This window comes from Stegostoma tigrinum, chromosome 11 (genome assembly GCF_030684315.1).
Source record: "Stegostoma tigrinum isolate sSteTig4 chromosome 11, sSteTig4.hap1, whole genome shotgun sequence".
NCBI lineage: Eukaryota > Metazoa > Chordata > Chondrichthyes > Orectolobiformes > Stegostomatidae > Stegostoma > Stegostoma tigrinum.
The window spans coordinates 74045310-74061599 of NC_081364.1; the positions used below are offsets into that span (position 1 = coordinate 74045310).

The 16290-nt window shown below is 41.7% G+C and overlaps 1 long non-coding RNA gene across 3 annotated transcripts; it reads left to right on the top strand.

Annotated features, from left to right (window-relative positions):
* Window positions 1–1656: 1656 nt before the first annotated feature.
* On the top strand, window positions 1657–16083 carry LOC132210134 (uncharacterized). Of its 3 annotated transcripts, none has more exons than XR_009446346.1 (3): window positions 1657–2167; window positions 2882–4610; window positions 13537–16083. It is a non-coding gene; the product is annotated as an uncharacterized LOC132210134 (long non-coding RNA). The 3 variants fall into 3 exon arrangements; XR_009446345.1 differs by having other exon boundaries at window positions 3174–4610; XR_009446344.1 differs by having other exon boundaries at window positions 1657–4610.
* The last annotated feature ends 207 nt before the right edge of the window (window positions 16084–16290 follow it).

Genomic DNA, 16290 nt, shown 5'->3' on the forward strand with positions numbered 1-16290 from the left:
CTTGGGCCTGGAGAGCTTCTCAAAATGTGACTCCTCTCCTCCGATTTGGCACCACCTCCGATCTGCTGCAATGCCCGCACTGCACATGTTCCGGGTCACAACTCGGCCCATGTGATTGGTCTCGAGCTGCTGTCAATGTGAAGGTTGGGTGGGAGGACACAGGAGTGACCAACAAAGCACGGGCGATCCTCCAACCAATCGGAGTGAATGACGGGCGAGAGTTTATGTAGCTCTTCCTCATTGGCTGAAACTCGTTCGAAGTGTTACAGTGCTGGGGTGGAGCCAATGTAACCCACACTCGGTGAACTGAACAACACTGCGTGACACCAGGGCAACCGCTGCCAGAGTATTCTGTGCAGTATTGTTCTCCTTATCTAAGGAATGATAGACTGTCTTTGTAGACACAGTGCTATGGAGATATACCAGACTGATTCCGGGAAGCGGGTTTCCTCATTCAGAGAGGAGTGAATCTGTGGAGTTCAATTACCAACGAAAGTGGTTGTGGCAAAATATTGAACGTTGTGAAGAAGGTTTAGCTTATTGTTTAGAGGGACAAAGGGATCAAAGGGTGTTGAACGTGAGAGGGTACTGAGTTTTAGATCAGCAATATCAGCATGAATGGCAGAACAGTCTCAAGGGCGAAAGAGCGATCTGTTCCTGAAGAAGGTCTGAGGTTCCGAGAGCTTGTGTTTTCAAATAAACCTGTTGGACTAATAAGCTGGTGTTGTGTGATTTCTGACCTTGTCCACCCTAGTCCAACACTGGCACCTGATGTTCTTATTTCCTAAGACTCTATATCACTATTCTTAATTTCCCTCCGAGTCATGGCTAGGCCACATTTCTCATTTCATTTTTGTGCCAGAAAGGAATGAACGACTGTTGCAGTTCCCAATATTTTCTTTAAGTGTTTTCACTAGCCTATCCACTTCTATCCCCTTAAGTCATACTCCCCAATTTATTATGGCCGGTTTGTGTGCCATGCCATCATGGTTTCCTCTTTTTAAATTCAGGATCTTTGTCTCAGAAGCAACTCTGCCACTCTCCAACTTAGAGCCACAGAGTTGCACAGCATGGAATCAGAATCTTTGGTCCAATGCGTCCAAGCCAACCAGGTATCCTAATTAATGTGGTCCCATTTAATACCATTTGGCCCACACCCCTGCAAACTCTTCCTGTTCACGCACCCATCTAGATACCTTTTAAATGTTGTAATTGTACCAGCCCCTACCACTTCCTCTGGTAGCTCATTCCATACACGCACTACCCTCGACATGAAAAAAAATGCCCCTTAGGTTCCTTTTACATCTTTCTGCAATAAATTAACAAAATTATCTTATTTATAGATTCAGACTTGAAATATTGAAAAAGTAAATATTATGTATACATTGTCTATGAATAGGAAGGGAACAGAGGGATGTAAGATAACACAGTTTTAATATGGAAGGGCAAAACCTGTCAGCGCATGCTTGGAGGACTGAAGAGCCTGCTTCTGTGCTGTATCGTTTTTTTGTACTGCACCGTTCTCCATCTGCTGCATCACAGTAAACTTTTTATTGATTGAGGGTTTTCAATGGCAGGGCCTCTACCCAGCAGTCCCCGCGCTGATAAAGGTCCCTGATGAACATTACAGGACAGCACTGCGCAAGCGTCATGCCGTTGAATTCTTTGGAATGTGTGCGCTGAGAGTAATGGCGACGGGGAAAGACGTTCTTTTGTCACATTCGCAGTCGGTAAAGGTTGAAAGTGCGACGGGAGCGATGGAAGCCACAGTGGCCCGGGAGGGGTTTCTAAACACCTCTGGAAGGCAATGAAAACTAAAAATGAATCTACAGGTGCTGCATTTCCAGATCCAGGCCCTTGCCCAGAAAGCGGTTCCAGTTTAGTGGTCGCCATCTTGACTGGGTTCCTATCGTGAGTGGGGTTCTAACGGTCTCAGCTGGGTCCTAGCGCCAGGCGTGTAACCGTAATTAACAATGGGGTTTTTAGCAGCATCACCCATTCCCAGCCACAGCTGACCTATGCAGCCTCGAGTTGCCATGGGCCTTGGATACATTCAGTTGAGTGGCTGTGGCTGCAACTCCTGATACGTAGAAGAGCTGAACTTCTCGTTTTGTGTCACTTCAGCCCTGATTTCTCATCTGTGGCTGCTCAACGTGGAGAAGAGTTGGTGAGTCAGGGAATTCTGGCTAAAACAGCATTCTGTAATACTTGGGTAAACCCATAGGAGTGGGACATGTATTATTACTGAGCATTCTTATTTAAGAAACTGGAACAGTCATCAGCCCAGCGAGCTTTCTCTATCATTCTGGTAAGATCATGGCTGATCAGATTGTTACTTTAATTCTACTTTCCTGCCTGCCCTCCATGAGAAGTGTCTTCCATGCCCAGCTGTCCCTGGGCACACACTGCTGACCATTACATTTGATACCTTCCACAATGGTAACATGTCAGCATAAGGGGAGGCAATCATCTCGTGGTATTCTCACTGGCCTGTTAATCCAGAGACGTAGGTGTTGTTCTGGGGACCTGGGTTTGAATCTTGCCACGGCAGATGGTGGAAATTGATTTAAATAAATAGCTAGAATTAAGAGTCTAATGATGACCGTGAATCCATTGTCGATTGTTGGAAAAATCATCTGGCTCACTAAAGTTCTTCAGGGATGGAAATTGCCATCCTGACCTGGTCTGGCCTACATGTGACTCGAGGCCCACAGCAATGTGTTTGACTCGTAACTGCCGTCTGGGCAATTAGGGATGGGCAATAAGTGTTGGCCTAGCCAGCGGTGCCCTCATCCCAGGAAGGAATATGGAGTAAAAAAACATGTCTCATTGACACTGGGAATTTCCTCATGACTTTGTTCTTTATTTTTGCTTTTATTAGTTTGAGTGGAAAGAACATTCTGTCACAGAAATATTACAGTGTGGAAGGAGACCTTTTGACCAGCCATGTCTGCACTGGCTCTTCACAATATCAATCTGACTGACTGAGAAGCTAGAATTATTTGCTCCAAATTGCCATCAATGGACTGATCATGATTCTGGCATTGAGGTTGTTGACTTGCTCACCGAGCTGGCTTGTTTTTGTTTTCAAGGTGAGCAAGTCAACAATCTCACCCACGACCTGAGCTACAAATCGTTGCAAAATACTGACATTCTGTATTTCTTTTACAAAGGATTGGGAGAAGCGGATTTGTGAATGGCAAATGCAAAGTAAACATCACTAGTCAGGATCTGATTATCATCAGCTTTTCAATGTGGAAATAGAAATGCTTGCCTCTTCTGTCTGTTGGGGAAAACTTCATCGTGAGACACAGAAACACCCAAATGAGAATGTTACCGTGCACTGACTGTGTAAAGAGCTTTAACCAATTACGATGCCTGAATAAGCATTCCACCATTCTCAACCCAGAGAAATTACACGTTTTTTAATGTAAAAGAGGTTTCAGCAAATCATCCAACCTGGAGAGACACAAAGACACCAGCACCATGGACAAACCATGGAAATGTGAGAACTGTGGGAAGAGATTCAGTTGGCCATCCCAGCTGGAAATACATGGACGCACTCACACGGGGGACAGGCCGTTCACCTGCTCCAAGTGTGGAAGAGGATTCAGAGAGTCAACCAACCTGCTTGCTCACCAGCGGGTTCACACTAATGACAGACCTTTTAAATGTTCAGACTGTGGAAAGTGCTACAAATGTTCTGGGGACCTGATGTCCCATAAACGTGTTCACACCAATGAGAAACCTTTCAGGTGCTCTCACTGCAAGACTGGATTCAGAAAATCACCTGAACTCTGTGTACATCAGCGCACCCACACTGGGGAGAGGCCATATACCTGCTCTGCATGCAGGAAGGGATTCATTAATTCATCCAACCTGTTGAGACACCAGCGAGTTCATTCTGCGAAGAGAACTTTTAAATGTTCTGACTGTGAGGAGACTTTTAAAAGTAGCAATAACCTGCTGAGACACCAACGCACTCACACTGGAGAGAAGCCATTCACCTGCTCTGTGTGTAGGAAAGCATTTACATGATCATCGACCCTAGTCACACACCAGCGAATTCACACTGGGGAGCAACCATTCACCTGCTCCGTGTGTGTAAAGAAATTCACATGTGCATCTCACCTTCTGAAACACGAACGCACTCCTACAGAGGACAGGCCATTTATTTGCTCTGTTTGTGGGAAGGGATTCACTGAGTCATCCAATCTGCTGCAACATCAGCGAGTTCACAACTGACTGGGAGTCAGATTCTGACAGTATTGCTGCTGGTCGTTACAGCCAGGACTGAACTAGCAAGTTGATCTTGAGGAGAGCAAGAAGTGCGTTCCAGCCATTTTCTTCCATGGCACAGAAATCCTAGCCCTTGATCAGAAAACCCTTTACAATTGTGTATAAAGTCAGAAATAACAATGATGAAAGCTGGAAATGTGCTGTCAAATCAAAATTGGTGTAGAACGATGACCTTTCCTGGCTGGAAGTTAATGGGCACATTTCTGCTTTCCCTACATTAGTAAACACAAAACTGGAACAAAACCTTCCATTGCTAATATGGCATCTCTCAGCCTTCTCTTTTCCAAGGAAAAGATCTTCAGGCTTTCCTAGTGAGTATAACCTATTCCTTCATGTGATATTTGTGGTTGAACTTTTACTTTCCTAGCCTTTGCGAATTACGACACATTCAGAAATGTTTCAGATCTGAGGGATTCAGATCGGAATATTTATATTTACATCATTCTCTCTGTGTCTGTTGGCTTAACCACTTAACCATAGGAGTTTGCTGTTAGACTGTTGTCGATCAACCAACAAGCATTCATTAGCGAAGCACATTCCACTAAAAAAGAAAACCAATTTTCCTCTTGCATCTTTTAGATCTTCCTGCTGTTTTATCCCGGTAACATTTTAAATCAAACCCATACACATCAGTGAATAAAGTTTATATTTTTAAAAATGCGGAACTGAATGTCACTGATGCACACAGAGGAAATACAAACATAACTGCTGAGAATGAGAAGAGCTCAGCAAAACAAACACCTGGAAAGTAAGGACATCCCCAACTTGACTGTGAGCACACAGCTCATGAAAGATTAAAAATAGAACAGAATTATTGAATGAAACACCTCCCAGTACTCTGTGTACTTAACTATCTAGTGAACTCTTAATATTTGCGAACTATGCTTAGTCACTTAGAAGTGAAAAGTTTTAAAAGCTCAGTTAATTATCACTAAACAATTGAGTATTAAAACTCTAAGAAATGGGAGAATTTAAGAAATAGTGGAAAACGCCAATTATAATTTATTTTCCCATTAATTTGGAAGGATTGGGAAAGAAATTTTTTTCCAACTCCCATACTAAGTGTTCATGACACTCTTGTTTAGTTGGAGGACTGAGCATGAACAGCCGTTCCTCCAACCTTTTGGGGTGTCTGAGGAGTGGGACTGGATCTGGAGCTCCCCTGTTGGCTGAAACTCTGCCTCACTTGGAAACTGTTTGTGATTTTAAACCCTGTGCGGCTGGAGCAGACATTTCAAAGCTTTGTTTACACTTTAAACCAGGCAGATTGCCTGTGATTGGCATTGACCTGAAAAATTAACCACCTAATGGCTGATGCCTATATTTTTTTGAGTTGAAACAGGTACGGCATCTGTATATGTTTTGCCTGTCAACAAATAACAGGGTCTTGTGTACTAACACACATGGATTCCAGTGCATGCAAATGGACCACACTGTGAGCTGGACTGACAACTCTAAATTGATTGTCAGTGTAATTCTTAGCAATTAGCAACTGTAATTCATAACTATGAAATACTTTGAAAATGTTGTCAAATTGCAGAATTACATCTAATGCTGTCGTTTGCATTTTACAAGCATGGACTAGTTGAGTATGGTCAGTACCTTGCCATTGCAAACATTCAAAAGGAAATGCTGTTTGATACGATCAGCCAGTCTTTGGGATTATGGCAGACATGCCTAGCATCACACATATCCCATATTACACATTTATGTGATTGGCAGAACATTTTTTGGTTGGACAGCAGCATTCCAGTACTGTTGAACACCAATCCTGTAATTCTGAATGGCAGTAGCAGTTTGAATCAGCTGGTTTCATTTAATGCTCAAAAATTTAAGATACCTTGCCATTTCAGAGTAATCTGAGGGACACAGGGCACTTCTGAGTTTGGAATGTGATAGCTTCTCGTTTGTCATTTGGTGTAAGTTTGGACAGAGATTTGCTGCTAAGCACATTTGGAGATGAACAGTGTTCATTGAGGTCTGTTTCTGATAATATTGGATAAATCTCATCCCAGTTATAGGGATTAATATCCTCAATAAAAGTCAAATCATTCAAATATGTTAAACATACAGTGTGTTTAAACTGCTACTACAATTGTAGTACAATTGATTTGCTGTCAACACAAGGCCTATCTGCTCTAGTAGTGCAAGAAGTGATTGGGAAAGGTTTTCCAGTTGGTTACTTTTCAGACCTAGTCAACCCCATAGATTGACAAATACCTCCGTGTACTCAACATATGTTCAGTATTCACTGTTTATTTCAGGACAGAGTACCTCAAAGTTTAATTCACTAAATCTTCACATCCCATATCCTGCCATGACATTATTAACGTGGGGCCAAGTTAACTCAGAAATAATGCAACAGCGGAAGAAATGCAACATTTGTACATCTCTAAACACTTAAACTCCAGTCAGATGGTTGACAGGGAGCTGTTGATATGGTCAAGATCAATGTCTTGCCTGCCGCGCTCATCATCAAGCTCTCCACTCCTGTTCACTCTCTTGTCACTGCTCAAGACAATTTGGCCAAATCAGATTGTTCCCATGACTGGGATCCCACTCCCTTTCGCTACTCATCAGACTCAGGATCATCAGATCTGTTTCTTCAACCCTCCAAAAAACCTCCGCATGGTCCCTGGTACAGGCAGTGGAAAAGATGGTGTTACACATTTTAATGCAGCAGGGACAACCACCCAATCTTTATATTAATGGACGGTAAAGTAACATTTAAACCATTAAAAGGAGCTCACCGGTGAGACCAAACAGGAAAGTCCACATGATAAAATTAAAGATCAAAGTACAGGGGATCTCGGATAACTTGATAAGTTGGATCCAAAATTGGCTGACTGATGAGACAGTGGGTGATGGGAGGAGGCTGTTTGTGTGACTGGAGGCCAGTGTCCAGTGGTGTACCATTGGGATTAATGCTGGGTCCCTTGCATAATCTTAGCCCGCCTCATTTCCAAAAACCAAGTCTAGTCGTACATCCTTTCTTGCTGGACTGAAAACATATTTTGGATTAAAATCCTCATTTACAGCATTGTGGGTGTCTCCAAACCAAACGCACATGAGCTCACTGCCACCATGTCAAGGTCATTTGAGGACAGGCAGCAAAACTTAGCCCAGTTAATAAAGTGCAAATCCATGAATGAATAAAACAATGCTATTGAACAGTTCCCTGAAAATATTTAGGAATTCTTGTCATTTACACTTATTTCCGTACTATTTGGTTCTAAGTTACATTGATTGCCATCCCAATTCACTCTCACATCATAGCTAACAATCTCACCAATGGGAATATCTTTACCCACCATCCCGTGCAGTAGTGAATGTCTCATCCTCACCTTAGCAAGTTTCTTCTTCCTTGGAATGAATTTCTGCAGTGTCTCTTGAATTATCCCAAGAAACCTGTGCCATTATGCTCCATTGGTTCCCTTTCATCAAGAATGTGTTACTTCCTGAAAGGATGACAATAAATTGTTTAAAGTTGATTTCTTACCAAACCACGGACTGCTCACCTTAAAATTTGCTTCATGCCCTGCTAAGTCATCTTTGATCATAACATCCATCACAGGGAATACGTTATAAGTTAATTGGTGCGCAGTTACCTGCATTCTCTGTCTATACCCATTTGAATAAAGGATTTAAATTTCTTTGTTTCCCAATCTCTGAATCTTCCCCAAATCTAGGGAATTTTCAAATCCAAAACCAAAACCAACACATCAACTCTCTGGTCATTTCCTTTAAATTCCAGGATACCGTCCATCAGGACTCAGCGTGTCTCAGCATGTAGTTCCGACAATTCACTCAATATGTTTCTCTGGTGATTGTAATTTTCTTCAGTTCCTCCATTTCCTGATTAATTCCTGCTTATTGAATAAGGCCAATGAAAAATACCCGTTCAATTCACCTGCCAACTGTTTGTTTTCTATTAGTAATTCGTCAGACTTTTCTCCTTTAGTACAGATGCTTCCTTTATGAACTTTGTTTTAAATATGCAGAGAAACTGCTAAACTGTCTTCGTATTTTGGCTAACTTTGTCTCCTACTTTTTTTTTCTCTCCTTATTAATCTTGTAGTCATTCTTTGCCATTTTATACCTTCTGCTTTGTCTAATCTGCCACCCATACTTCAGCAATTGTATGCTTCTTCTTTGTAGTTGACGTCATCTTAAATGCATTTTATAGTTACCTGCAGATGATGTAATATTTCCTCCATTTTTTCCCAGTTTCCTATCCTCCAATGTCATGAATCCTTCAATATCCTGCTCCAAATCCATGTCAGCCTGTCACCATATCTGTGTGATGATTACTGGAGCATACTTATTGACTTGGAACTTTTCTTTCTCACTCAAATGTATCTGATGGGTGTATACTGATGTATCCCCTTAATTATTTGCCATTGTATCTCAACCGACCTCTGAAGCTAAATTGCCACTTCACTCTAGCTCTGATTTCACACCCACATGACTGCCCTAATTTAAGTTTAAAATAATAGTCTGATACCCACTCCTGTCCCCGAAAATGGTTGTAAAATTCCATCAGATTAGGGTCACTGCTACCTCTGAGTGCCTTCACTGTGAGATTGTTAATTAAACCTCTGTCATTGCACAACATCAAGTCCAGTACAACTGGCTCTCTGGTCAGCTCTAGAATATGATGTTCAAAGCGACTATTTTGAGAACATTTTATGAACTCTTCATCAAGGCTACATTAGCGCATCTGGTTTTTCCAGTTTAGGTGCAGTTTAAATTCCTCATTTCCCACCATGCTGGTGCTGGTGCTGGTGCTGGTGCAAGTCCCACACAGCCCTGAACCCACTTGTTCTCACCAGCCTTTGATCCACACATTCATTTCTCTAATCTGATTTGAATGTTTGGGGATGGGGGAGGTTATGAGAGCCACATGCAGTCCCAGAATTCCCTGCATCTTATTACAGAATCGAAGGACAGAATTTGACCCCCAGTGTCTGTGCATGAGCACCACATCGTGTCCCAATCCTTCATCGTTTCCATTCACGTAATTGTCCAATTCTCTTCTAAAGGGGCTGAATGAACCTGACAATGCATTCTCCCACTTGCAATGGGAAAGGTGTTTCACCCTCCTCATATGAGAATTCCTTTGTTAGTCTCATTGAACTGGTATCCTCTGCTTCTGATTTCACCAACACAGTGAACAATGTCTCACTATCGACTCTGTTCCGATATCTCAGGATTCTGCACACACAAATCAGATCTCAAGTTAACTTTCCTTCTCCAAGGAGAAAAGCCTCATGCCACCAATAAAAGCAAAATGTTGCAGACGTTGCATAATTGGAAACAAAGAATACAGGACTACATTCTCAGGGTTTGAAATGTTAACTATTCTTCCTCATCAGATGCTACCAGACCTGCTGTATTTGTCCGATTGCTGTTTTAGATTAAAATTTACAATGTTCACAGGGGTTTGTTTTATTGAAATGAAATCTCCGTACTGCTTTGATTATCTACAGTTCTTTTGTACCAGTGCACCAGTCTTCCTTCTATCCAGTTGCTGCATCCTTTATTTTCATTTCAAATTCATTGTAACTTGTGATATTTAACACCCAGTTCTGGCCACCTTCTGGCCAGACTGCCTGTGATGTCACTGTCAAACCATCGAAGCTGCATTTTGCGCTTCAACTTCAGTCCATTTGTGTATCTGACTCTATGACAGTCCATAAACCTCACTCTCTCAGGTCTGAGACCTTCCCTTGTTCTTGTTTGCAAATACTACCTTTTTCACACTGTTTGAATTCTCACATTTCTTATGTGTGCCAATCATCTAAATCCTGTACCATCACTTTGGGTGTGATAACATACTGGCTGTGTGTTAGAAGGATTTCCTCATGCTGAGGAAATACTACATTCTTTTTGGTTCCAACAAGAATTGACTGAGAAAGAGAGAGAAAAGAACACCTCCAGTGACATAAAATCAGGTGAGATGAAATATCGCCAGACATTCATTTCTCCACATATGTGTCTGTGTGACATAGTAACAGTATCTGCCAGATTTGCTGCTTCACTGGTCGTGAATACTTGGTGCTTATCAAAATAAGTTTATAAATTTGAAAGACTGCTATTTGAATTATTTCATGATGGTAATTTCCCATAACTTCTCAAAATGTTTCTCTAACTTCAACTAAAGCTGAGTTTCCTGACATACGCAATGCAGAAAGCTCTACTCGTGCAGACTTTGTGAAAACCCTACTAGTTACAAAACGAAATGCGGTGGGGCCCAAGTAAGCTTGAAGATTAACAACCGGTTGGTAAGAATTCATTGGCAGTACAAGCTGGTGTACTGCACGTGTGTGTTTTGCGCATGTACACTAATGGAGGTTTCAGGGGGGTATCAGTAAATGTCACCCTCAATTCATAAGCTTTAGAGACGAGCAGATAAGCATTCATTGTTGTCACTTAGAAAATTTCCTACATTGCAGACTGTTCTCCTGGGAAGTTGGTGTATACTGTCAGAGCATGCCAAAATACTTTGTAACATGGGAGTCCAAATCACTTTTAGTCATTTAATCTGTGCAACTACCTTCTTAAATGAGGTAAAGCACGTCTTGGCTCCATCCTTGTTAATTTAGATACAAAGCATAGATTCTTGGGTAAATCAGTTCCCTCAATGGAATCATTATTACCCTTCAGGGTATTACCTGTTTCTTCCTTCTCTATTCTCACCTTTTCCTTGACAAACTCATGTTCTCCAATTTCTTTATCTCTTTGGAGTTTGATTTTTAAAATCCACCTCCTTTTGCATTTCTCCTTGCTTTTCTGTCTCCATTATTCCCTGTTCACTTTGCCTTCTAATTTCATTACTCTCTATTTTTCATTTTCTATAATTTCAGGTATTTATATTTTTCTCCAAGTCCTGTCTCTTTTCATTTATAACTATATATCAGCCAATTCCAACTGTGATATCCTGCTTCAAAGTTTCCTTTCTTCCAATTCTAAATGTTGTAAAATGACTTGAAGTTTCTCATCCTCACAAGATCCTACTTGTACTTCTACCTTCAATTTATTTGCTAATTCTCTCGGTTTAGTTTTCAAAGATTTTAGATTGATCAGTGAATTATCTTTCACTTCCGGAAAACTCTTAGCCACATCTAAACCATTGTTAGGTTTTGTGCAACGAACATGCCCACTACACTCTGCTTTATGCCCTGGAACTATTCTGTAGCTGTTATTTGGACAAGAAAGGCACAGATACTTTTTAAAGCTAAGGAACTCCAAAATCCCATCAAGAGACCCCATGACCCACATGTTATGATCCCAGCTGAAGTCATTGTTAGACAAGCCAGGCAGAAATCTAATAGATTAACAATGTTATCTCTCACTAAAACATAAGCATATAGTGCTGCAGATTTTGCTTTAACAATTAAATAGAAACTAGCTAGCAAAAGAGATGAATATAAAATAGAATAAAACAAACCATTTACTTATAGTACAATTTGAAAAAAAAAATTTTTAAAAACACAGTAAACATATAACTACACAAATTGCAAAAACCCAGTCATAAATTAAAAAGAAACAAAATAGCTTTTGTACATTACCCAATACAGCACTCATTGAAACATAGTAACTGGGAGCAGGAATAGACCATTCAGCATTTGAGCCTGCCTTGCCATTCATTGTGATCGTGACAGATCCTCATCTCAGTACACCATTCCTGCTTTTGCCCTGCACTTCTTGACACCTTTAAAATCTAAAAAAAATCCATCTGCTTGTTGAATATGTTCAGACTTGGCTTCACAGCCTTCTACGGGAGAAAATTCTACAGGTTCACTACCCTTTCAATGAATAAGTGTTTTTCATTTCAGTTCAAAATGGCCTAGCCTGTATCCAAGAGTTATGAAGTACTCACACCAGAGCCTCTGTGTCTGCACCTTTGCAGGTTTAACACACTTTTGGCTTTAATGCTTTAATGCTAGAGCTTCTCCCTGGAGCTAGTATATACTCGAGCTTAAATATGCTCAGCAGCTTTAAGGTTTAGTTACAACATGTCTGGTGTGGGGCAAACTCTAACTCCTCATTCTAAGGTTATCTAGTTCACGATATCTCCTTCACTATTTAGAGAACTGAACTGCAGGGAATTCCTATTCCAATAACCTCAGAAGTCCACTCAAAACTCAAAGTGAAAGTGAAAGCTGAAGTCTCTCTCTGAGCTATGGGCATTTTGCTCAACTGTTTAAAAGAAAGTTTTGTAAATATCAAACCTTGAGGCTCCATTATTTTCCTTATCGGGTTAGAAAATAATCTAAGAAGAACAAAAAATCCGTTAGTGGTGCACGCAAAGATATCCAATTTACAGCCAGGCCTCAAAAACCTGTTTTAAAATAAACCGCGGTGGCTACAGTAATACGAGATAATTATTAATTTCAGATGCACAGGAAACACACTGCTTACTAACCAAAATCCAAAGAAAAATTGCAATAAATGGAACTTGAGGAGATCTGTCTAATCCAAGTTCCCCACTGAGAAGGCGATAGTTTTCCTGTTGTTGAACTGTTGCAGACAAGGTGGTGAAGGTACAACCATAATGCGTTCTGACAAAGATTTATAGAATTTTCATCAGCAACAATTCAGGAACAGCAACTTATGCCCAAATCAGAATGTGACTTGAAGGGAATTTGGAGATAATGTTTACACAGACCTGCCGCTCTTGGCTTTCCAACTTGTGGAGGTGACAGGTTCCATCAAACATCACATTGAGATGCAAATGTAGAAATCTTTCCTTGCTAACTTCTCAACTTCTCTTGTTTCGGCCAAAACCTGGTGGTAGGTTGCATTTCCTGATGGACACTTATGTAAGTTGGTAAAATCTGGCAGCTTTCAGACTCTCCCTTTCACCTGCTGACCCCATGAAAGAGCAGCTTTATTCAGCTCAATTTCACAATTTTGCTTTGTATTTTTGTTTAAAAAACCAGAAGTTGCTGGAAAGGCTCAGCAAATCTGACAACTTCTGTGAAGAAAAATCAAAGTTAACATTTCAGGTCTGGTGACCCGGATGTTCAGAGGAAGGGTCACTGGACCCAAAACATTAACTTTGATTTATCTTCACAGACGCTGCCAGACTTGCTGATCTTTCCCAGCAGCTTCCAGTTTTGTTCCTGATTTACAGCATCCAGTGTTCTTTCAGTTTTTATTTTGTATTTTTGTTGTTTCTCTCTCTCTCTCTCTCTCCCTCTCTCATTCCCTTTTTTCAATTCATTTCACCAGATATTAGATGGAGAATATGTACAAGTGGAAAACTCAAATATCACATCAGGATCTGACAGTGATGCTTGATTCCTGGAAACAGAAAGCACCCCATTCACAGAGTGAAGAAACTGCAACACGTTGTGGATGTGGATGAGGCTACAGTTGATCATCTGGATTGAGAAAACACAAGCAGAGTCACACTGGGGAGAAACCATGTAAATGTAGGGACTGTGAGAATGTATTCAATTATTCATATGAGCTGGAATATCATTGACGCAGTCATCCAGGAGAGAGGTTGTTCTGTTGCAGTGAATGTGGTGAAGCATTTGTTCATTTATCCACCTTGCTGATGGCCTAGCAGGTTCACACTGGAGAGAGGCCATTTAACTTTTCTGTGTGTGGGAAGAGGTGCATATTTTTACTTGCAAAATTGAGACAGTGTCATTGCTGTGACTGGGATAAGAGTTTTAAATGTCCATGTGGACTGAGGGAGAACCAGCACATTCCCATTGGGTACTCCCCATTCCAAAGCTCTTACTGCAGCAAGAAATTCAGGCGATCATCCAGCCTGTCGATACATCAGTGAATTCACACTGGGGGGAGAGCTTTCACATGCTCTTGTGTGTGGGAAGGGATTCATTAATTCGTTCAAGCTGCTAGTACCCCAGTATCTACACTGGCGAGAAATCTTTCAAATGCCTAGGTTGCAGGAACTATGAAAAGAAATTTGGACAAGTGCTCGAAAGAACATAGTTTCAGGCTGATTGAGGAGGCAGCGGTGGAGAGGGTGAAGTTTGAAACCCAGTCATGTCACTGCAGACAGGTCGCCATGACAACACTGACAAACATTCCGTTCCACATTGTTTCACACAAGTGGCTAGAATGTCAGAGTAAAATCTTAAATAATGGGGAAGGTTATTATCTGAAATGTGCAGCCAGAGAGGGTGGTAGAGGCAGATTTACTGGAGATTTACAAGAGGAGATTGTCACTCGGTGAATTTCTCAGTCAGGTGGTCACCCAAGTGTTACAGGAAGAAGCTGAAGGATTGATAATTGCTGATTTGAGACTCAGGCACCAGCACCAGCACCACCATCAGCTTCCAACTCCCCACTCCCTCAATAATAAACCCTCCAGTGCAGACTGTTAACTGGTATCAATTTCCCTCTGCATCTTACAATTGGGGCACTGTCGAATGGAGGTTAGTGCTTGTTCAGCAATTCCATGTAACTACCGCAGTGCAAGTTCTGTTCTGCAGCCTCTGAGCTGAATGGCCTGAAAAAGTTCCTGTTGCCCTGCCCTTACTTGGCCTGTTTGGGCCCACGACCTTTTGGAAAGTTGCTCAGTGGCGAAGTGTGAAAATATTGCCCACTTGAATTGAGTTTTGTGTCCTACAGAAAGGAGTCTGGAGGTGTGGTGTCATGATGCAATGATAAACAGCCTCGCTCTCCATCTCAGCAAAACAAAAGAACTAAGCATTGACTTCAGGAAGAAGGGAGGAGAACACATTCCCATCTAAGTCAACAGAGCAGAAATTGAGAGTTAAGTTTCCAGGAGTGATGATAATCAACAAACTGGTCTGGACTTACCAGTTAGATGTGACTGTCAAGAAGGCACAACGACGTCTCTTCTTCTGCAGGCAGCTTAGGAAATTTGCCAAGGTCATAAGGACCATCACCAACTTTTACAGATGCACCACTGAAAGCATACTGCCCGGGTTCAAAATGCCCTGGTACGGCAACTGCTCTGCCCAGGACTGTACAAACTGTAGAAGACTGTGCGCAGGCCACACCATCATGGAAGCCAACCTTCCACCCATGGACTACATGCCTACAAAGTAAGGCTACCAACATCATAAAAGACCCCTCCCACTGTGTAATGCTCTCCCACAACCTCTTCCGTCAGGCAGAAAATACAGTAGCTTGAACAAACACCAGCAGGTTCAAGAACAGCTTTTTCCCAGACATTATTAGACTGATGAATGGACTATCTAACTTCAAATCATGTTAAAATGCTGATCTTGCTCTGCATATCTCCTGTGTGACGTAAGCTACACACCTCAAACTGTCCCAGCATCCTTTGACCTGTTTTTCCTTGCTTACTATGATTTGCCTGCAGTGGTCACAAGACAAAGTTTTACACCGTACACATGGCAGTCAATAAATAATGTCAAATCTTGAGGTGTTCTCTCGTCTAGTCAGGGCTGTCCTCACCGTAGTCCTCCCTCCAGTCTGATTGCTAGGTTTCACCTCTGAGCCCTTCACCAACTGCTGTCTTGCTGCTGATCTTGACCTCAGGCATTTTCTTGCTGCTAACCACCATTTCTCTAGGTGTAGTCACCGTGTGCCTCAAAGTCTGAATATCAGTTTCTGAGAGCTTGGGACAGACTGGACAGGACATAATACCATTTAAGACAAGCGCCGTTGTTTACTATAAACCCATGTGCAGTGGCATCTGATGGGCAGAATAGTCTACTCCCGTGTTGCTATGACTTGTAATGTTTTTTTAATGTACTTTTCTTTATCCTGGTATTTAACAAAATAAAACAGAGAAATCCTAGAAAGATACTAGAAGTCAAGATAATAAAATGTGAGGTTGGATGAACACAGCAGGCCAAGCAGCATCCCAGGAGCACAAAAGCTGACGTTTCGGGCCTAGACCCTTCATCAGAGCTCTGATGAAGGGTCTAGGCCCGAAACGTCAGCTTTTGTGCTCCTGGGATGCTGCTTGGCCTGCTGTGTTCAATCTCCAGCATCTGCAGTTCCCATTATCTA